The 24,038-nt window shown below is 43.1% G+C and overlaps 1 long non-coding RNA gene across 1 annotated transcript; it reads right to left on the minus strand.

Annotated features, from left to right (window-relative positions):
• Positions 1-501: 501 nt before the first annotated feature.
• On the minus strand, positions 502-23,760 carry LOC147231159 (uncharacterized). The gene is made up of 4 exons (XR_015106645.1): positions 23,628-23,760; positions 22,674-22,934; positions 20,512-20,618; positions 502-625 (listed from the first exon to the last, which is right to left on the minus strand). It is a non-coding gene; the product is annotated as an uncharacterized LOC147231159 (long non-coding RNA).
• Positions 23,761-24,038: the final 278 nt, after the last annotated feature.

Here is a 24,038-nt window from a genome sequence, read left to right on the forward strand (position 1 = left end):
AACAATAATAAAAGTCTGAATTATAGCATTTATTCTTGAGGAATCACAAATTTCGACCAACACCCTCTGGTAAGCTCAGAAACATCCCTGGAATGTTGCGGTTCTCGCAGCATTAGCTTTACCTCTCCATCTGAGAGGGCGGTTTCCCTTTCCTCACTACATGGTCAGATACATGCAATAGCATGGCACGATGTAATACATGTGGTTATTGTGTAATTAGGGTCAAACGGTGACCGGCGGGTCACAGTGGGGGAGGAAGTTACAAATCAAAAACAGGTCCCACATCACGGTGGCTCGAAGTTTGTAGGTATTTCTACGGAGAGACTTTTATTTAATTGATTTGAGCGGGAAGTCAAAATTTCCAATCACAAGCGATGGCTACGGATATTTTTTTAAATTGTTTGGAGGGCTTTTATTAAAATGACCGATGGCGCCGTGTCTCTACTGGACCAGACTCACCTCGCTACCGTTTCATCCGGCGTTGCTCACAGCTGAAGACACCCGGCGGAGAGGAAGGCGGTGAGAAGCGAGGTCGACGGCAGCACGGCCGCCTCGACTGCGGATGACGATGATGATGATGAAGCTGTTTGATGGTGTTCCAGGCAGCACCGCGACCATTCCCGCTCTGCAAGGAAGTGGAGCGGTTAATATATTATCGGTGGGCACCGATGACACCGGCGAAGACAAAGTGCCCTGTGCGCAGCTCTTGCGGCTCAGGACCTGAACATTCCACCATATTTTTCTCCGACTGTCAGGTCGTCTAATAAAGCGGGGCAAAATGGAGGGATGGTGCAGGAGCTGAGGGCGGATGAAGTATCTAGCTCTGATGTAATATGGCTAATAAATCTGATTTAATTACCCGGTGTAGGGACAGGTTCTAGAAGCCGTGACTGGATTTATTGTGTCTTAACTTGGTACCTTAACGACTTTGTGCTTTTAATATCATTACCCCATAATTTATTCTTTATCATGCACACACACACACACACACATACACGCACGTACGCACGCACGCGCACACTCATCACAATGTACCCACGGTCATAATCTTTTTGAGCAGGCAGCTTTACAGATCACGGGCCTCCTGAGCCATGACGGTTATTGATCCATAAACTCCTGCTTTCACTCATTCATGTGCTTCCCGTACGTCACCGTGGCGATGCCACCGATACGAGCCCCATTTATTACATTTCATCTCCGATAATCACCACTCCGAGTGGGAACTCAGTTGCGTCTCGGGAGGTGACGTTTGTTTCTCGGGTTAAATCTGAGCGGGTTCTATATGACAGGAGCATGTTTTAGCTCTGGGCTCGTGGATGGAAGAGCTTCTATTGGTGTCTGAAACTCATTTTCCAATCTCACCGCATCCCGGTCCTTCTCTCCTCCGCTGTTTCGTTTCATTTGTCGCGACTCAACCCGCTGCTCACGTTTATCTAATTCCCTTCCCTGACCGCTCTCTCTCTCTTTCGTGTTCATTCCTCCGCTGCCCGTCCCACGCCCCCCCGGTTCGGCCTGTCGGCTTAAATAAGAAAGACAAAAGGTGGAAAAACAGACAGAGGGAGTCAGGAGAGGACAGAAAACTAGAGGATGTGAGAATGAAGACGGCTTCCACCCTCTTCCCCATCACCTCCCACCATATGAGCAAATACTTTCCAGAGGCCCCTGTTCCACATTAGCTTACTTTTCTATTCAGCTGAGCCATCAACTTCATGTAATTCCCTGAATGCCCGCGGTACGGCCCGGCTGACGGGGACCGATTTTGTTTTGCGGCCCGCCGTAAACCGACGTCTGCTGCCGCGCTAAAGATTTGATGAAAATTTGAGTGGGATCCCAGCCGCTGTCCAGCACGCAGCGATCTGAACATGCATTGAATTTGTAATCTGTTGCTTTATCACACTGTTTTCTCAGACCCGAGAAGAAACCAACCGTTCAATTTCCTGCTATTGGAAGAAGGTTATAATAAAAGTCATTCTCGGGCTGATAACAAGGGCGTACTTCTATAAACTGGATGTTAACAACCAATACGTTACAGCGTAATTTCACTCCTCATTATCTTTGATCGGTTGGAAGCCCGTGAGATTCTCTGACTTATTTCCTGCTCCGTCTGGTGTTTTTTCTTTTGCTTTTATTTATTTATCTATTCATTTGATTATTTTATTTATTTATTTGCCAATATTGACGCGATACCACGAGGCTCCCAATTAGCACTGATAACGACGCTGGACGAGAGACGCGGTAAATATTAAACCCAGTTAAAACCACGAGGTGGACTACCTGGAAATAGTGGTTCAACGCGTTACTGGGTTTTTTGAAGCCTCTGCAATTGAATTTCAGCGCAATTATTTACTTTGACTGTTTTGCGGCGCAGCTAAACGGAGCAGGGGGGCAGAAATCCCTTTGAACAGCAGGTACGGGAGCTTTCACGACGCAGACCTGAGATGCTCAAAGGGATTCCCGGGATCAGAAGTGGTTGAAACAAACAAATTCTAGCATAGTCATTTGTTTATTTATCATATTTTCATAGTTGCTGTTTTTGGAGTTCTAGACTAATGCCCTGTGGAGTAAGTAGCTGGTAATGTGTTGCATTTTTTTTTTCCTGTCTCGCTGATACTCATAATTTCTGATATCGCAGTCAATTTTATCCGTCTTTTCACAATTTTTTGTTGGACAGCTCAGCTCAACAGAGGAACACAAAATCCGTGCCTTCCACTCGGTCTTACCCAGCCCTTAACTTAGTGCATCGATTCTTTTTCTCTCTTTTTATTTCTGCAGTTCCCCCCCGTGGGGTGACCCTCACTTTGAGAAATATTGCATGTCAGCAGGATTTCTGAAATATACCGGGATTCTCCTAAAGCTCGGTGGAAAACATGGCCTACGGATGAACCTGGAGGGCGGATCCGATTTTTTTCATTAACTTTGGAGAAATGTTTGATGATCCCTGGCAGTTCTTGGACCTCCTTGACATTGAATGTGACTGCCTCTGTAATATTTGCGTACCACTTAAAAAACTTTTTTGAATTAAAACGTAGCATGAGACCTTTATACCAAAATACCATTGGGTACTTTATACCCCAAGTATGAGTCAAATGCATTCCTCGTAATGTAATATCTTCGCATACATCAAGAAGCCTAAACCAGCATGAAATGTTTCCATTAATATCCACAGAACTGAAATAATTCAATGGGGATCAGCAGGTCTGGAAGTAAAAAAAATGTTTTTTTTTCCTTGTCGATGACAGATAAAAATGTCAAGCAAATGATTTCCTTCACCTCGATAATTCATTGTCACGAGGGCGAAAAAAAAAAAAAAAAAAAAAAAAAAAGGGCATCAACCTCATTTTTCAACGAAATGAAAATAAAAAACGATATCCTACGGTGAAAACACCAGGACGGCCACACCCGATGGCCTGGCTGCCGCGGTGAGCGTGTGGCCCTCTGTCAAAACACACTGTGTGTGCCAGGGAAGAGGTCAGGGCTGGGCACTGAGGAACTGGCACTCCTCACCCTCCCCGGCAGGAAAGCGGGAGTCTATCAGTCACGGAGTGGCTGACCTTGGCCGCAGAAAACGTGGATGGGATGAGCGCGCCGCTGCCAGCTGAGTTTTCCTGGTGTGTGAGAGGAAAATCCAAAGAGATCGGAGGATTATTTAGTCCCTTTTCCCTCCGAATGTTATTTTCAAACCGGTATGTTGTACGGCTATCACAAATATAGCCTGGCGGGGGATGATAAAACACCACTTCATTCATTACTGTACCAGAACTTATAATTTGTCGGACAGATGAACGTTTACCGCCGGACTGGGGTTTCGACTAATTGCTTTGCACGACTCAGATGTGAAAACCCAGTGCAGAAAGAGGCTGGGATTTCGCGTGCGGGTTGGCCGTACGACGACTTTGCATGCCAAACTGCATGATGCTATGCCGCTCCGTCAAGTTTCCCATCGACAAATACAGGATTGTGCCTTTGTCATTTCACATGGTAATAACCTATCCAAGTGGTTAACTTTAACTACACATTACTAATGAGACCGCAATGATGCTCATGGCAGCATGTGTATGTTAGCTGCATTAGCATTTTCATTCCCATTTTAATGAAGTTTAGCTGTGTACGAAATTCTCCTGAAGGCCCACATGAAAATGATTTATCAGATTTTTCCACATATTGAAAAAAATGTATCTAGGCATCCCCAAAATATATTGTCATGGCTGTTACCTTCATAATGTTCATGCTTTGCATGAGCAACGAGCACACTCGGGGTGTTGGGGTTAGAACTTGTAGTACTGGACTTCTGCTGAGCAAGCTAAGTGCCTACAGAATGGTATGATGTCATTCATTCATTCATTCATTCATTCTCCATATCTGGGGGGCAAGAGGAATCCCATACAGACACAGAAGATGATGTAAACTCCACACAGGAAGCCAAGAATCGAACCAGGAACCTTGTTTGAGGTGGAAATGCGAACCACTGCGCCACCGTGCCACACACCATGTGTTAGTGACCACCAATTTTTTTTTGAAAATTCCACAAATTTTGTGATTTTTTTTCAGCAGGTGGAGATGCTGAACATGAGGTCCTTCTGAGTATAATTTCCATTTGCCCACACAAGACTGAGAAAATGACAGTGATGAAGCTCGGGAGTTTTTTGCAGGAAATTTTGAATTTGGTGGTCTCAGTAATTTAGGTCACAATATGAGCATCTCCTAATGACAAGATCCATTAAAAACAATTATGTTATAAAGTAAGTGGCTGCTACTTTAGCTTTGCAGATATTGTTGTTTATTTGCCACCCAGTGGAAGTTGTCTTGCCCAAATATGGGTTCTTTTCGATTCGAGTCCTATGGGAAACAAGGGCTTCCTTCTCCTCTAGAAGAGGCTCGTCTAAGGGGATTATGAGTTTTCATCCCCAACCATCTCCTACAAGCCGTTCTCTTCTGTGAGACCCTGGTTTTCTTCCCTGATAGATGCGAGATCTTCTTTACTCCTGGTAAGTAATCTGAGAAGTTGTTTTCGTCCTTCTTCCGCTATCAGCAGATACCTCTGCACCTTGTCGTTGCTGGCCTCCAGGGGCTCCAGCTCCCTCTTCAGAGCCCCGATCATCTCCCGGTGAAGCCGTAGAAAACTCTCTGTCCTCTTGGCTTGCGTCGTTCGGCTATTCGGCGGCAACACCAGAGCTCTCCTCTCATCGTGCGAAATGAACAGTTCCTTCAATTTGTTTAATTCAAAACGGAGCTGCTTCACTTGCTCTTTGTGCTGCGAACACTCTACTGCCCCGACTGGTCTTTGCTGGAACAGCTCATCCTTCATGAGATGTAAGTTATCTCCACTCAGCACTTTCACTGTTTGCTGCACGCTGGAGTAAAACCTCTCGCCGACCATTTTCTTAAGTTTGCCGTCGGTGTATTTAACCGCGGACGCTGAGCGTTGCTTCTGAAAGCGCAGCTTTGTTTCAAACCCGGCCGTGAAGTTTCAGATCACGACGGAGGGCTGCTGGCGCCGACCAACTCAAATATAAATTATGCAGTCGGTGATGCTAAGGATCACAGCGCGAGTACTCGTGTGTATTTACTCACCGGCCGCTTCATGTTGTGATGTGATATCATGTGAGGTAATACTCTCTGTGAAAGGGGAACACAGTGATGCAATGTAGAGAAGACAACTTTCTGTAATTTTAACACTGAGTGTCCACTGCAGTATTTTTTAAGTTAATAGGGAGTCTCATATGCATGTGGCAGTGACGACGGTGATGATATGAAGATGGAAGACGTGCAGCAGCGGCGGCAGGTTTACACCAGTGAGCCCAAACCGCAGAGGCTGTGCCATTGTTTTTTTAAGTTGCAGCTGGGAGACGTCGCAAAATAGTTGGTCATCGGATTCAAGATACCCTGGAGCTGAACAAGGAACACAATAGCTTGGATTCATTCAAACAAATCACAAAGAATCATAGATTAAGTTGGCTAGACATGTGTTTTTTCTTCTCGTTACAAATTCCCTCTGCAGTCTGAGTCTGTTATAGTCAGATGTTCATGATGGCTGAGTTTCTTCTTTTTTTCAACACGAAAAGAGCACACAGAGAGGTGCAGGTGGCTACGCTTGTCGGTTAAGAGGAGCAGAGAGGTTGGAAACTGGCCTGTGTGTTTACAAGCAGATATGATTGAGAGATTTGTCCCCCTCCCGGCACCCCATAATACTGCGGCATCAAGTCTTATTGATTTTTTAAGAATAACTAGAACGAGGCGGCAATGCACCTCCATGAAAGTTAGTACCAGTGGACCTCACAGAAATAGAAGGACATGACAGATCAATCTGCTGGTTTCATGTGGGTCACAGTCTTCAGATAATTATTGTGTTTTCAGAGAAATCGCACAATCGAACGTTCTGGCAGCAGAACGGCGTTTGACAAAATCTGTCTTGTAAGACACGAGCTGTTCCGTGAAAAGGGCGAATGCGAGCCGAAGAGCGGGAAGAGAATTTTCACAATGACTCGGACGGAAAGAGACCGTATGATTATATCATCCTTCATGAGGAATTTAAAAAAAGAGAGACGCGTGAAGGCCAAATAGCGAAAATGGAGATTGCCGGGCTTACTCTGTCTGTGCGGGGGAAGTCGCAGCTGGAAATGTCGGCGGGGACGAGCACCTCGACGCTGCACTGTGTGTGTCCGAGTCCTGATGTCACAGGATGCATATGCATGTTCTAAGTATCCGTGATGTCACACAGTAATGATGGATAACGAAGTTTGGGGGAAGGGTAAGTAAAACATAGCAAAAAAATTGGATGCATCCTCATGGGTCTTCATTTAGCAGCATAATATAGAAATCTGTACACGGCATGCGCCGTATACCAATTTCTCTCTTTACTCTTAACATGGAATGGAATATGGGTTCTTATTTATTCGACAAAAATGTGCGTTTCTCGCCCTGCACAAACTCAAAATCGGTCAATCATCACGTTAATCCATTGGTTCATTCGTAATCTATTCCGCTTATCCAGCACTCAGGGTCAAAAGGTCGTGGCGGTCGCCAGCCGATCACAGAACCACCAGAGAAATACAACCATTCACTCTCATTCATACCTAAAAAATTTAGGGTCTCCAGTGAACAGTCATAGTGACTCCAAACAAAAATCGAAGTCATGGAGAGGTCAAGTGAGGGAGCTTTGCACCGCTGACTCACTACACAAACAACAGCCAATTCCGTGTTTTCGACCGCTTCCGCCGGACTAGGCAAGATTTTCTAAATGTTAGATTTAACGGTCAAAAAAATGCTCCCCCTACTCCAACCCTCTACGCGCAGTTGTCATGGTGAATATAACCCGAACAGCTGATGTCGTCCATATCTCAGCATAAAGCACTTACAGGAGGAAACCGGCGCAGACACGGGGGGAGAAGGTACGAACTCCACACAGAAAGGCCACATGTCACCATCGAACCAGGGAACTTCTTGCCTTGAAGGCAGGAATAATGCTTGTTCAGTCCCCCCCCCCCCGCCTGGCATCCATCAGTGTTTACAGTTTGACTGGATACTATATGAGTAAGTCACTAACACTCAGTCACACAAAAGGACGGTGCCGTTTCAGCCACAGGGTTACACTTGTCTTGCGTGACACATGGACGGAGAAGTACAATTTACAGCCCGGCAGGTCAGTATGTTACAAGCCCGGGAAAGTAACAGGACACATTTGATGGAAGTGTTTCCGAAACTGACGCTTTAGACTCATTTAGCGGTTTGGAAATAACTACAACAGCTGTTTTAACCCTCTCAGGCTCAAATTAAGTTGTAGTTGCAGGAAAAATCTGATATTTGGCTGTCGCAAATCTGCAACATCTGCCTGGAGAGGGTTAAAGAATGGCAGTCGAGGCACGAAACAAGGCACGCTCAAATGGCTATGAGCATAAACAGGCAAGACTGTCCCTACGACAGCCAATCGGAGATCAGCACGGACGACGAGAACCGGTCTCTGGTCAACTTCACTGTGCTTGTTGAGGCTCTGTGTTCTAATGACAAAGACTGTATAAATAATTCAATAGTGATATAATTTTGACATAAAATAAAGCATAACGACGATGTCCCTCAGCAGACGATTACATAGCACTAAAAGTGGCAACTTTTGGTCCGTGATCACTGATTGGTTATCCTAATAGTCAACGTAAGTCAGTGTCTGATCCACAGATCATCATCCAAATGTCTTATAAAACTAGAAGGTGTAAACTTTAATATTTAAAGCGGTGGTTATTCTTACAGCTACTGAAAAGCAGCAATACAATTACAAAAAAAGCAAAACAACCCAGGCAGTTTTAGATGTGAGACTAAAGCTTTTACATTTAAATCCTCTCTGAAATCAAGCCAGGCTCATTTATGTTTCTAACAGTTAGAGGGTGGAAAACACCCACATTTCCTTGTGAGAAGAAACAAAGAGAAATTTGTTTTACGGATGCAGAGGTCAGACATCCACGATGAGAAAAAAAAAAAGAATAAGCTATAAAAGATGTGGGTTTTTTTTCTCCACATGTGGATCTCTCTCTCCATCCTGGTGTGTGTGTGCGTATATATGTGTGGTCAAGGATAGATTGTTCTAGGTGCAGCACTGGCTTGCATGCATGTGTGTATATATGAGTGTGTGTGCTGGTATGTGTGTGCGCGCGCTGCAAAGTGATTTATGGGCCCTGTCTTCCTCTGCCAGCAGTTTGTCTCTTCTAGCATGGAGGATGAATGGCCCACTGTCAGCCCTGCCTCAACCTCCTCTGCTGCTCTCTCTCTCTCAAATTACCTTTCTTCCTCTCCGTCCTCCCTACTCTTTACATCTGCGCTATCTTATCTTCGCACACTCTCTTCCCCTGCATGCACCTTGTCATGCGTTCCTCCCGGCCTCACTGTGCTGATTTGATTCATTGTCTCGTGATCACTCCGTCGCGCCGCTCCTCGATCTCCCGCGTCGCCCTGCCACGTCTTCTGACCAAACTCTGACCCCAGATCTGATCTCCGATAGGGGAGGAAGTTTCTCGTTTTCATATCCTGTCGAAGGATTCGGTGGGTGGAAGCCGAGATTGCTGCGGGCGAGCCGACACACATCGAGGATGATTCCCCCTTCAACCCACAATATCATTATTTTTTCTGGTTTGGACCGGCTCATTACTTTATATTTCTCTGAAAGGTCGATGGGTGTTGACGTCTCTATCTCTGGCGTGCGGGGCAGATTCAATCAAACTATAAAAAAAAGTCAACGACTGAGCGCTTCGGAGACCGGTCTGCACTGTGATCCGAAAGCGCTTTACATTTTCTTCTTCTGAAATACTTTTCAAGCGGTTTCTTTAAGCAACAAAAGAAATAAATATTTTTTTTCGCTGACCGTGGATTTGCCACGGCAACAATATGTGGTCGGCGGCGCCCGGTGCTCTCACTTTAACTAATGGGCCAGACCAAATCATTTTTATTTTGCTTTTCCAAACTATTACGGGGTCAGACGCAGGAATAACTTAGTTAGATTTAAGCGAAAGAGCATATCCTCTGGGTTTGTTACATGAAGGAAATTACGTTTCGGCTTGAAGTTACAAAAAAAGTGAATTGGGAAACAACCCGCTCTTGGTCTGGTGGTTTGTTGACCCAGCAATTCTTCACATTAACATCAATGTTTCTCCTCAGAAGAACTGAATGCATCCTGATAGAATTAGAATAACAATAATAATTCACTAGCATGTTTATCATCCCGTCCGTCTATTGTTGCTGTTGTTGACGAGGCATTTGGAAAATGATGAGATCCTACGAGCCCCGAAAGTCGTGTCGGAATGACAAAAATGTTTTTTAACTCCCGAGCGCCATTGATGCATATTTGTCCGAACGCAAGCAAACCCGATTGAATGATTCATGTTCCAATTAAAACGAGACTGCAGATCCAGTTTCCTTAGTTCAGCTGAGAGAGCAGTTTTGACAATTTCTCACTTCACTTGCCCAACAACTGCTTTTGATTAATTGTTGCTTTGACGCCCTGGAACAGAGCCTGTTTGGGGAGCGCTGCCGGCCGGCGTCTTAATCAGCATAATTACATTTCGGAGTGAGAAGAAAGCTAGGGAGGTAAAGCGAGATTTATTCGAGAAGGGGAAAACTTAATGATGGATGTTGGGGTGAGCAGAGGGAATAAACTGATAGTTGGATAAAGAATTTTTTTTGTCAGTAACAGCGGGAAACAAAGTTAAAGCGCAGCGCTGCAGAAAAAAAAAAAACAGATTTTTGGAAAGCAGAAGGGGTTTATCAATAAACGCAATGGAGGAGAAAATGAAGATAAATTAAGAAAAAATGTGGTTAATCAGGATTTGTGTAGTTTTCCATAAGTTAAATCTCAGACCGTTTGAAATTCAGAACATTGTGATACAACTTAGCACCGTCTCTGTGTCCCTGTGTGCAATTCAAGTATGACTGATATATAGGAAAGTCATAATCTTGGTATTACTTACATTCAACAACAACATTAAACATGAATGTTCAGTTCATGACCTGTTCAGAAGGAGCCTGTCGAGATCTGCACTGCGTTAGCAGATGTTCCTCTTGCCGTCGGAGCTAACTTTCATTATTTGCTCAGTTCAAACAATCACACGTGTTCCTGAACCCATTTGTGTTTGTTTCTTTGAACTTAGATCATCACCGGGATTACTAACAGACATTTCATAAATTATATAATCCTGATTTAAGAGCAGGCAACACGCTGATGGGAATATTTCTGACCTGGAGAAACCTCAGACTTCATAAAGTATTTCTTTCCCCTCGTTTCTTATTTTGAATTTTCATATTAGCCCTGTTTTATCTCTGTGGCAAGTCATTCATTCTCGCCATCCAACAGGCGCCACTCGATCACAGGGTCGCCAATACAGATGAACAACCACTCACCCTCTCATAGACGCGTCATATAGACTTACAAACATTCACTCTTTCATTTACGCGTACGAGTCTCCGGCAAACCTCCTGCATGTTTTTAGACGGTGGGGTTGAGTGCGCAAACTCCACACATAAAGGTCCCCTGTCGGATTTGAACCTGAGGTCTTCTTGCAGAGAGGCCGAAGCTTCAGCGTGCCTACGATTTGTAAAACATATCGAACTGATGGGAGCCTCAGCTCGGTGCAGCATACACATCACCCTCAGTGTGAAAAATTGCGATACACCAAAGACTGAAGGCTAATACTGATATTAATTGCCATGTCACTACCAAAAAATGTAACATTCTACTCTCCCCGCTATGTCTTTATCGCCGCCTCTGCTTTACAGCTATTAATCAGATGGATGGATGACAGGGGCGACAGGCAGGCAGACAAATGAAATTAAAAAATATGACCTCTCTATCAATCCCCTTTCCAACACATTAGATAGGAAGCACTTTTTCTCCGGCTGCTCCTTCTCTCCCTTTAGCGCAGCCTTCTTGCGCTAATGGTAGATATACAGTGACATGATAATGATTTGGCCACGGCTACGGAGCACAGGCCGTATCGATCAGCGGCTGATTTATTGCAGGTTACTGCTGATTATTGGGCCATTAATCAGTCTTGGATTACCCTATCAATAAAACTGCTTACGTTTGTTTGTAAAGTGCTTGCCAGGGCGCCGGGAAGGGCAATGCAAGTCTGAGGCCCGGTGACACACAGCTTCTATTTCAACCCCAAAAATCAGCTTCGTAAAAAGAGAAAGATCAGCCACACGTTTTATCATGAATCTTACATCTTTTCACTATTTAAAAAAAAAAGTATTTTAGTTGATTGTTGTTTTTGTTTACGGATTTGCAACTCCTAATGGCAGAAATGCAGAAAAGTCTATTTTGTTGGCTCTTGTGAATACTTTCAAACCGCTTTTCTATGGGAAGATTATTGAAAGGAAACTCAATTTTCTCTTTGGATGGATATAGAAATGCAGAAAAGCTTTCTGCACTGTCATATCAAATTTACATGTGATTCCTGTTTTGGTTTATTTATTTCTTATCCTTTCATACAGTTTTTTCTCACTACTGTAAAGAGTATGTAAATTGATGTAGTCTCCAGGTTTGCACAGGTTTGTATGCAAACTGCAATATTTTCCATTATAGTTAAAAAAAAAAAAATCAATACGTGAATCAACATAAGTAAAACTCACTGTATCTTGTGTTTCTGAATCCGGCTCTGCAATGCTAGTTAGCTTTAGCACCTCTAATGCCTCTTGTCTGTGGACTTTACCATTATGGCTGTTGGTCCGCAATCATACATTTGTGGCTTTTATTCAATAATACATACATGATGACTTATCTGTGTTTGCATAAGCTTAACATTATAAACATTGTTTGTGTGTGTGTGTGTGTGTGTGTGTGTGTGTGTGTGTGTGTGTGTGTGTGTGTGTGTGTGTGTGTGTGTGTGTGCGCGTGCGTGCGAGAGTGTGGGTATGTGCGTGCGTGTGTGTGTGTGCATACGTGTGTGTCGGTGCTGCGACTGCTGCAGTGCAACAGCCCTTGTCATCAGAGTGCTGCAACTGGTGCAGCTCTTGAAAATAAGTCTGCTTTAGCAAAAGATGCTGCAAAGGCCGGTAATAATTCTTTTTATTACTACAAGCAACGTCTCGGACATTACAAACTTTCATATAAAACTGTGGATGAGAGCCAAAGTGAATTATGAATTATGAAACAGAGAGGAAAGAAAACACTGCAAAACCATCAGCATGAAAGGCTTTGTATTCTGTTCAATCCTCTTAGTCGCTATCATGAACAACAAAAAAAAACAAAACAATGCAGCGTAATTCACAACCTTAATCTCCTTCCTTAAATTAGCAGCCGGATAAAATGATACTGCCGCCGTTGGCCTGCCAACAGCTTTACAACACGCTATAAAGCAGGCGGTCGGGGGATTCTGGTGCTTTGCTTAACTTCAACCAGAAACCACAACCAGTACCTGGAAAACGACTTTTACAACAGCAAGCAAATTGTGAATAGTGATTTTCCAATTAAAAAAAAAAAATGCTCAAGAACAGGGGAGCAGCAATCTGGCGAGTTTAATGAGAAGGTTTGATGGCGATCCCTGTCAAACAGACTGACTTTTTATATGTGAGTGCGGTGGAGTAACTGATTAAACATCCCCGAAGTGCTTGCATGTGCTGCCAGCGACCCTCTTGCTGCCTCCAAGTGCCACGGTTGTAAAACCTGACTTGACAGTGGTCTCGTAAAGCAGACATAATGCCGCTGTAAACATGTCACGACACCTGTCATAAACATTAATGACTGTTTATGAATGAGGATGATGAATTGGAGTGCTGTCGATTTCTGGAAACCTTTCAGCGCGTTGCGGCTGGAAAAACAAAAAAAAAAAAAAAAAAAGCTGTGTTATGATACAAACTCAAAACAAATCTGTGTTTCGTGGGACACTGTCCAACAAAAAGTCAAAGCAAAGTCAGCAAAACTAGAAACACAGCAGCCTGTGTATACATTCATTCCTGAAATAATGTATATTCTCACTATCCTGACCACCTCTCTGAAACTAAACATGGCAAACATTTCATTTCCACGATTTTTTTTTCTCTTTTTCTGCAGCCACATGACCTGTTGTTTTGCTAGGTTGCATAATAAAGTGGTGGACAGCGTGAGCGCGGCTGATAGAAACGTGTATCTGAAAAATCGCAGGCTTCGCGCTCAGCGGGCTGTGGAGGAACAGATAGCTGTAATCCCATTTCCCACCAGGCGGTCCAGCATGCCTGTCTACAGTACTTAGAGATAAACATCACCGTGCACTCTGGTTGACCCGGCACACACCTGCTGAGACAGGCTCTATCATATACATGCAGGTGCAAAGACAGCAACAACTGCTTTATGTGCTTTTGTCAAAGTATGAATTATGGTATATGGCGTGACAGTTTGCATTTAAGTGATGTCAGCAAATCCAATAAGGCTATGTGGAACAGATGTACGTGAGCTTTATATACTTTGTGTGAGGAGCTATCAGACATCCCAGAGGGGACGGTGGAAGACAAATGTGTTGGTAATTTACAAGTGTGCTTAAATACCCATTATTCTTTCCCTCTGTAGGCTCTCTCAGGATCTCCCGGGCTCATTTATCATCGGCTACACCAATGTAAAAACACACACACACCTAAACGCGGCGAGAACTTGAAGGGCACTGTTCAAACCCCGGCCGACATTGGTATCCTGCTCTTATATCAACTTGGATCTGGATCTGTCAAAATGTTGCCCGTTAATTCATCATCACACTGAAAATTTACGCTTGACTTGTCTAATAAAGCTTCGTGAAATATTTCCACAAAAGATTTATGTCAGAAATTGAATTCTATTTGCCCCGAGGACTGAATGGATTCATACTTAAAGGTTCCTCATAATAAAGATGACAAACAGAAATGAAAACATAAAGCATTCAACTTTTGCCATATCCTCTAAAATAGCCCAATGATGATCTGGATGGACGGATGGATGGATGGATGGATGGACGGATGGATGGATGGGTACTTTATTGATTCCGAAAGGAAATTCTGGTATCCAGTAACAGACAACACACATTTAGACACAAGAGAGTGAGCTACAAATAAGGAGATTAATGTGAAATACAAAAATAAAATATGAAAAACAAAAAGATATATGAATATGAAATATTGTCAATGTGGGTCTGAATGATATAAACAGATTAGATTGTTGTAAACTGCCAACAGATGAAATATGCGTGCAATAGTTTTATTATAACGTCAATAGTAGATCTACACCCATATAACTACAGGTGTACAACTGGTGTAGATCATTCATTTCCTCACAATATCATTCTGTGTAGATTGTCGTGGAAGACAGACTAATAATGCTTATCTATAGGCTTTGGCCAAGAGAATGACAGACCTGATGTCATTTCAAGCAAATACAACTTTTCTATGAACTCTCAAAAGCTGAAAATTATGATACATGCATTTTATTAGCAAACGTAAAAAGGGGCATATATATATATATATATATATATATCTATACACACCAACTTCTCTTCTCAGTCCATAAGTAAAATACACACTATTACTGAAGAGGGCAAAAGCAATTGCATGAACGGCGTGCACTTCCTTTCAGAGAAAGTATCAGAATCTCAATACCGGGATACGTGTAATGTTTTCCAATAAACTAGGATGTTGTCACTAATGTAATTTCTGGATTAGGAAATGGCTTAGTGAGATGATCGGTGTTCACTTTATGTTTCAAACCAACCGGAGCTACTCGTGCAGTAAAATATGGTGATACAACGGCGGCGTTGTGCAGATAAACCAAACGGAAGCACAGTTAACCTTGGACGGTAATGGTCTCGACTTATGTAGCGCTATCACACCTTGGGGATTCAAAGTAATTTATAGAAAATAACATTCATCAATTCCCTCACACACATTGGCAGAGCTGCCATGCGAGGGGCTCTGCAGGCCATCAGGAGTGACTCTGGGCGCAGTATCTTGCTCACGAATACTGCAACATACAGAAAGGACGAGCAAAGGATCGAAACGACAACCTTTGGATCGAAGCCACGTCCACTCCACCGACCGAGCCACAGCCTACACGTCACATTATCACACATATCAAATTTCCAATGCTTACATCAGTTTTTGTAGGATGAACTAAATTAATTGTCAGTGTGAGCGATTGGTGTCTACATGAAAACATCATGGCGGCTCAATCCAGCGACGGAGTAGACAAATGATTCTAACTTAGCAAGGAAGGGTGGGCCGCGGCAACGAGGAAAGACAGTGTGACTGTCATATAAACATGCCGTCCTGATCTAAAACAGAAACCTTTTCTAATCTTCGTTATTTATGCACTGCCTCGCTGATGTTTACAGTGTCTCACTTCCAGCTGCTCAATCGCCTGCTATGCGATGACTAAAAAAATTAATCACATATCCCGAACACGCTGTGGTAGGTTTCCTCTCCCACCGAGGTTCACCAGTTATCCTTAGAATTTTTCCCGGCGAATATCATTGGTATTTTCCAGTGAAAACCTTTTTTTTGTTGTTTTCTGGTTTACATGGCTCACCTATGCAATGCTGCGATTTCCCTCCCTGCCACTGAGGAAAAATGATGGAATTAAATATAAGTTTAACTTTTACATAGCCCTTATGATTGATACTATTGGCATCAAAAAAGACGGTTGTCTATGTGACCTTTTCTAAAAATTTGTCATTTGGAATTTCAGGATCCCGTTATTGAAGTAAAGGACAGATTTCCAATGACAATATGAAATAGCACATATTGATAAATACACTTATATTTTTATTATTTTTTTTACCAGTGTAAGATGTATGACATGGCCTTTTGTGGCAACCATAACAACTCTAGTCAATGTTTGTGAATCGACCAAAAGCTCCACGGCACACTTAAGCAGCTTCCCAGAAGTGTGGTCACTCAGTGAGTATTTTTCACAGAGGCTCAGATTGCAAACTGTCAAAGACAGGAAGTAAGACTAAAATAACACAGCATTTTTTATACATACTTGACAGACATTGGTTCACAGATCACTTAGTTACTGTGAAATACACAACAAAATGGCCCTGGAATTCAAGATCTTCACCATGGATCATTAATTATCCATCTTGGACATAGAGGAATACAAATATATCAAACTTTTTGGCCTTGGTCTGTTGAGTCCAGGGGAAAAAAAACGGGAAATGGAAGGGGAAAAAAAAGGATTTAAAATAGTCTAAAGGAGAAAGTATTTAAGTGCATGAAGCGTCTTCTCCGTAATGAAAGCACTAAACTCTGGGGAAAAAATCATCAGATCAGCCAGTCTGTGCTGACTAATTAATCCTGCGCTGAAACACCACCCCTGGGATTTGATGCCCCGCTGTAGACGGAACAACAGCCGAACAGCGGCGCAGATGGATAGGCTTGAAACCAGGCTTAAGAAGCAACAGGGAAATGAGAGAGAGTCAGAGAGGGACTTAAATGAGGAAATATTTTAACATCGTTCAAACAAATTTGCACGTATCATCATGACGTACAACAGGAGCCATGACATTCACAGCCGATGAGCCCTGACGTACAATATGAGTTTCCTGAAAGCGCATTGATCCTTTTAAGAAGCTCACAGCCATAGAAACTTGATTTTAACTGATTCAATGAGAGACCTCCGTACAGATGACCCCACTGCCACTCGTAGCATTTGAATACAATCCACTGAACTAGAGCAGAAGATTCATGGGGGCACATCAGCAGGAATTTGTGATAGAATTTTGGATTAAACAGAACAAAGCACTCAAACTGGTCCTGGTGTGTGCGTGTGTGTGTTTGTGTGTGTGTGTGTGTGACTGCAGAGATTTGCTGTCTGGACAAAAACTGTGAGAAAACTACCTCCCAAAACAAGCTCTGGCTTCATCAAACAGGATGGGTGATTTCACTGAAGTTGTATCACAGTTAACAAGAAAATCATATTCATCACTCATGATTGGAGACTGAGTATTTTGAGCAAATTCTTGGGTGTAATTACTTCACAAAGCCGGGGAAACTGCAGTTTGTTCTACTAAACTGGTCAATGATGCTGACCCGAGCACTCCAGGGCCGAGTAGGAGGCTAACAGCAGCAAGAGGATGCTACTTGCCGGAGGCATAACAAAGTTAATTTTGCACTGTGACATCACTTTGTTTCAAAAAATGTAATTCTGTCAATATTTAATGTTTCCCCAAAGATAGGCAAAAGTCCGAGTTTTTGTTGCTTTTGTTGCATAGCGATGTCAAGGGAGTCTGGAGGTTACAACAGTGCACCCAAGTATCTCCCGCGGTCACTTTTGAACTTTTGGAAAGTTCCCGTGTGACGGCATCACATGACAGGGTGGAACAGGCACAAACAGTTTAGAGATCCATTGGATTCAGTGGGCAGTATTTGAACTTTTAAGGAGACCATATTACATACAGTTTCCTAAAAGCTTGTTGTTCTTTTCAGATGATATCCAAACTCCATTCATCTTCCTCACAGCCTGCTCTGAAGGAAACCGACAACTGGATTTTTTTTCGACATACATGGCATTCAAACTTTCTTGAGCGCATGTAAATCCAAGCCTAGATTTTTTGGAATCTAGGCTTTGGAACCACGGTTTCGGATTGATTGATTTGGAGGTTTTGGCACTCACGTCAGACCCCATTTAGATAAGTTGGGTAACCACATTCGCCAGGTGCGTATTGTAGATTATCAGTAAAAGGCTGAACTGTATTTGCTCAGCTGATCAAATAGAAAAAAATCTTGTGGGGTCATCGCCATCCCAAGAGCATTTTTCCAAATAGCACGGGATATATCCTCAGATTAAATTTCTGGATTCAATTCAATTTTAGATTTGGGGAAAATCAATCTAATTTTGTCCAAGATTAGGCTCTGAGAATCTGGCCTCTAACAGATTACACAGGTTAATCTGCCCACGAGAAGCTGGACGGATGGATGTTTGTTTTCCATCCGTGAATGGGATCAGAACCAGACCTCTGCGATTCCCTCAAGCCTAACATAGCAGCTAAATGTTTCTTTGACGCCAATGTGATTTTATCCATCTACAACCTTCATGGTCGTTCTGAAAGCTTTTGTATGAAAGTTTCTAACAGCAGATGGAGCCTTTGAAAAAGTCTGGTCTGATTATATGTTCAATGTTTTCATGAGTTGGTTTATTGTTAAAAAAATTTAATTTCATTTGTATCCACTTATCTGTTCTTGTTTGTACCGCACTTTGATGGAAAGCGCTCTATAAATTATCATTATTATCACTATGCAATTTTTAATATCCAAAGCGGCGTGCAAGATAGATTGTGTCTGTTTATCCTCACCGATGTGCTGGATCTGATTTTTCCATCTCCAAGCATGAAAAACGTTTTGCAACATTCTTTTTTCTTTTTTTTTTTTCATTCTTTCCTTTTTATGTGCATAATGAAAACATGCATGAGAAAAAAGGAATGTCAGTGGCAGTCGATCAGTTTTTATTTTGCCTTGAAATGTTGCCATGCTTGAAACGTGGTCCAAAGGAAGATTTTGTGTTTGTCTGTTTGATATTAGAGGAATATTTGATGTAGTTACATGTTTCTTATTGTGGATATTAGGTGACAATTTGAAGTAGGTGATTGAGACTGTAGGCAAAGTGTCTATAATATAGACATTCATCATGTATTAAAAAAGGGTCTTATTCTAATCATATTCAACGGGCTTGGATGAATTAATATTTTACATCTCAAGTTGATTAAACTCACTTTCATGTTTACTATCATCTTATTCACTGTGTCACATTTATTAAAAGAAGTTTAAATCAAGTGTTTTTCCTGATGGCTAACTGTTGTTACTATGCTGGTTGTGGGTTTCTGGTGGTGTAAAAAGTCACAGTTAATTTCTTTTTTTCTTCAAACCCAGATGCAGATGATTTGGTGTCAGGCCTGGTGTGCGAAGCAGCCTCACCCTCGCTGCATGACTTAGCTGCAGACATCAGAACCGGGGGGGAGACCGACACCCCATGTGTGTGTGCGTTCATGGAATTTCTAATTCACATCACAGAAATCACCGGGCCAAGATGATTGATTTTGCTGCATTGATTTTTTTTTTTTTCTGTTTTTGCCGTGGCAGCAAAGATTACGGCGTGGCCGGCCGCCATAGAGAACTGTTAGCGGCGGAAACACTGCAAAACACTTGCTGGCACATCAATCAGCACTACATGGATGGATGGTGCTGTTTACAGCAAGTTTACAGTAAATCACACAGTGACGGTTTAATCCTGAGGAGACTCTTACAGGAAACGAGGGAATTCAATTTCCTGGCATGCTTGAGCAAAGGTATGCTAATACAATACAAGCCAGGTCATTCTGTGTGTGTGTGTGTGTGTGTGTGTGTGTGTGTGTGTGTGTGTGTGTGTGTGTGTGTGAATGTCGGGTTGGGGTGTGAGGGGGTGTTTTCTCTGGGGTTTCACACCTTTCATGCTGTTCAGAGGGATTACATTTCAAAAATGCCACAGACAAGACAGACAGGATAATCAATCAGCATGAGGAGCACACACACACTCCGTCGCGACGGTTGGGTTTGTCTGCTGGCCGTGTTTGTTTGCAGGACTCATAAATCAATGCTGCCTTGTCAGGAAGGCTAAAAGGAGCGGATGGGAGAGATGGAGGGCTGCTGTAATCAGCCCCACATTCTCTCATTCCAGGGGACGAAGGACAGGCGACGCGGTGCGAGCGTGTCCTCATCAATGCCGGGCGTCGGTCACATTTTACCGAATGATTCTCAAGCTTCTAAATAAATCTGTATTTCTTTTTTTTTAAAAGATTTTTTTGATTCATTGCTTATGTCTATATATAATGTATTTACTTATTTATTTACAATTACAATGATGACATGTCTGCAATAAGTGACCCACAAATTTGCAAGAAATAATCTGGTAAATATGGACAGTTGTCTAGGACTGTGCAATGAGCCGGGCATAAATTCAAAAAATATTTCACTGGGGTGGGAGGGGGAGCGTCGTGATTCAATTGTATTTTTATTTTCGGTGGGGGAATCCAGAAAACCGTGAATACCCCCGCGCTGACCTACCTGATTTATCGCATCATTGTGCTGCTCTGTCGCCGCGGTGCCCAGTCTCTCATCTTTACTGCTATTGTAGTAAGTCATGTCGTGAATGGGTATCGCGGCTCCTCGGCCTGTGCATTAAAAAAAAAAAACAACCATGAGTACTGTTGCTATGTGATGATTATTTCCTTGCAGATGCTGTTTTAACTTTATGTATGATATAAACAGCTGTTTTGCCGATAGAAGCTTAAGCTATCATATAAATCTTCAGGTATATTCATAATTGAAAAGGCCCTACTTTAGATACACAAGTCACGTACTAACATTAGATCCAACTTAGATCAGGCCCAATCTGCTCATTTAGAATCCTGTGAAGGACGCAACTACTAAATGACCGTTCAGATAAATAACATGATTTCTTGCCCGATGCTAATAGCTTCAGTGGTTGTGCAGTTTGTCATGGTGTTTGTGGGCTTCGCTTTTACAGATGTTATCGTTCCAGAAATAGTGTGCCTGTAACTCCCGTAGAGTATCATAAATCGAAGGGATAAATCTGAATATTGTTACAAGCCAAAGCCGAAGCGCCGTTTATCTGCCCGCCCACTAACGCCCGGCAGGGGGCGACGTCTGTGGATTATTTATTACCCCGGTACACATTTTCCTGATGAGTTTACGTTCTCGATGCGTAAAACACATGGAAATTGACAAAACACACCCCCGTTCCTGTTTTTCCACGCGCGAATCGAGTGGTGTGTTAAGTCCAGTGATGACACCCAGCAGTCTTGCCACAAAGGTATCTGTGGCTGAGCAAAGGTTCTGTGTTAGCCTCCAAAATAGCAGTGTTCTTGCATTTTGTTTTTCTTCTCGATTACTTTTCATTGAAATGTTATAGCAAGTATTTGAGTGTTTTAGATATGCTTGAATTCAGATTTGGTCACTTTTGAAGACGGGGTAGGCTAGCGATAGCACAGATCTTTGCTACAGGAAAGGGAAAAACATTCATTCCCTCATCTTGCCTTGGTGATCGTAACAAACGGGTGAGTTTCCCAAAAAGCCGTCATCTCGCTGTCAGGGGTTTTCCCTTGAAATGAATGTTTGGCCCGAGTGCGGCCTACATCTGTGTTGTAACTGAGCTGTAAGTGCCAAAAGGTGCCTCAGATTAAGCCCAAATTTAGTCCTATAAAGTTTTGCGAGCACTTGAATAAACATACAATCCCACCGAAGTGCGACATGGAGAAAAATCGCAGGCGTATTGAAAGTAGACGGCGGCGGCGGCGATCGAGACGATGCATTTCTCGGCATTCGGGAGAGGGGCCCTTTAAGAACATACTCCCAAATGTTTCTTAAGACATCCAAGTGCCGAGCTGTCTGGGTAAGTACATGTTTGCGCTGTCAGGGCTGTGATGTGGACAGCTGAGAGCTGTTGTAAGAGGATCTGCCGCTGATGACGGTGATGATAGTGCAGCTTATTGGCCTGTAACTCTGCTGTCTGCTGTAATAGCAGCGCTGACAGATACAGACCACCCACTCTCCTCTGGCCTCAACACATTCATCATACCCCTTAACTTTTTCTTTCCACTCTGATGTCTGCTTGACGCAAGAAAAATTTAAACAGAACGTGCAATTTGCATGCTCCACTGTAGAAGGGAAGGGATGTTATAGATTTGCAGTCCGGCCAGAATAATAAAGTATCATGATTTCATGTATCTGGTTCATATTGAGGAGAAAACCGCAGCGCTGCAGAGAGGAGTCGCGGTATGAGCTGTGGGCAAGCTTTCCCTTCCCTCACTCTTTCCTGAATATCTTTACCTTGTGACTTTGCATCTGCCCATGTCAACTGCGGGATTTTTATGTTTTTCGCGTGAGCCTTAAATCAGTTGTGTCTATGAAATACTGTGGGGCCACAGATGTCCAGACCGGTAGGGGGTGGTTTGAAGGGGGGGGGGCAAGATACAGATGGTTGGGTTTGGTAGAAAAAAAAGGTTTGCAAGAAGAAATTTCAAATAAATTTACAAAAACAAACTAACTTTCTGTCTTAAGGTCGATTTGCATGAAGACCACTTCCAGGAATAATGGGGGGGGTGACAAGTCCCTGGCACCTTTATTTTGGGGGGGAGGACGTGAAAGCCTTGAGGGACCTGGTTCAAAACAAGCAGCGACTCGATGCACAATCCATATGTCCCTACCTCCCCTTTGGACGCACGTGCCTCGCTGACTCCACACCCCCTCGGTGTTTACTCCAGAGTAGGATGTGATGTCATAGCCTCGCATTAACAACAAAGACTCGACCGCCCAATAGGATGATTCATCTCATCTCAGGAGGGAGATTCCTGCCATGTCTGCCGCGCTCCGTCTCCCATGTCTTTCATCCTCTCAGCCACGACAGTGATTAATGACCCTCAGCTGCTGTGTGCTTCCTCGCTGACACTGCCATCTTTCTTGTACTCCTGTTTGCAGTCAGGGAAGAAAAAAAAAAGGGATTAAAACGGGAGAGAATTGGGTAGAAAACGATGGATGCCACATGTTTCTCCAAGTAAATCTGAGGTGTGTGTTGGCCATTGTGGCAAAAGGAAGGAAAAAAGAAAATCAGGTCATTCTCAGGTATATGTGGCAATCGTACCTCCGGTGTCAGAAAGTCAATAACACCGTAGGTATCGGTCTAAAAGAAGAAGATCTCGTATTACTCACTCACCCAAACAATATTTTGATGAGTGTTTTGTTTAGGGAAGGATTTTAAATGCTTTTTTTTTTGACACAATAACAGTACATCATCAGCAAAATATATGAATGAGAATGAAATTGATTAGTTCATGTTGTCAAATTACTCATTTTAAAAGTGCATTTAGTTATAAAGTCACAAAAAAATATATTGTAATAAGTGATCATATCTTACCTTTTTACTCTTTCTTCGGCCTGAGTAAAAGGATGTTTTAAATTATTGCATGATTCAAAGTGTGAAAGAAACGTATTTCCCTGTACAGTGAAATTCCTACTTTGCTGTCCGCACTGCATTCAGATATGTACTGATAGGTAGAGTGTAAACATTATTATAAATATGATTTTCGATATGAATATGAACAGTGCAATAGAACAGTGGCAGTGCAGTAAGACATTTGAGAGCAGCTTGGTGCGCAACTCACAAAGTGCAGGTGCAAGAGCACAGTTTAAACGGGCAGTAGTTGTGCAAGTAGAATGAGTCTCAGCTGTTCAGGAGTCCGACGGCAGTCGGGTAGAACGAGTTCTTGAATCGTGTCGTTCTACATTTCACACTCCTGTACCTCCGGCCGGAGGGTGGGAGTGTGAACAGTCCATGTTGGGGGTGGGCGTGGTCCTTGGCGATGGAGGCAGCTCTCCTGTGGACTCGGCCGTGGTAGATGCTCTGCAGAGAAGGCAGCGGGGTTCTGGTGTTCCTCTCTGCAGGTGTCTGCGGTCCAGAGCAGTGGTGCTGCCGTATCACCGGTCACCGCAGCCGGTCAGGATGCTCTCAATGTAGCTGTAAAAGTTGCAGAGGATCTTAGGCGACATGCCGAACCTCCTCATCCTCCCTAGGA

Source organism: Fistularia commersonii, chromosome 9 (assembly GCF_037954325.1).
Source record: "Fistularia commersonii isolate RoL2024-O1a breed Wild chromosome 9, RoL_Fcom_v1.0, whole genome shotgun sequence".
In the NCBI taxonomy this organism is placed as follows: Eukaryota; Metazoa; Chordata; class Actinopteri; order Syngnathiformes; family Fistulariidae; genus Fistularia; species Fistularia commersonii.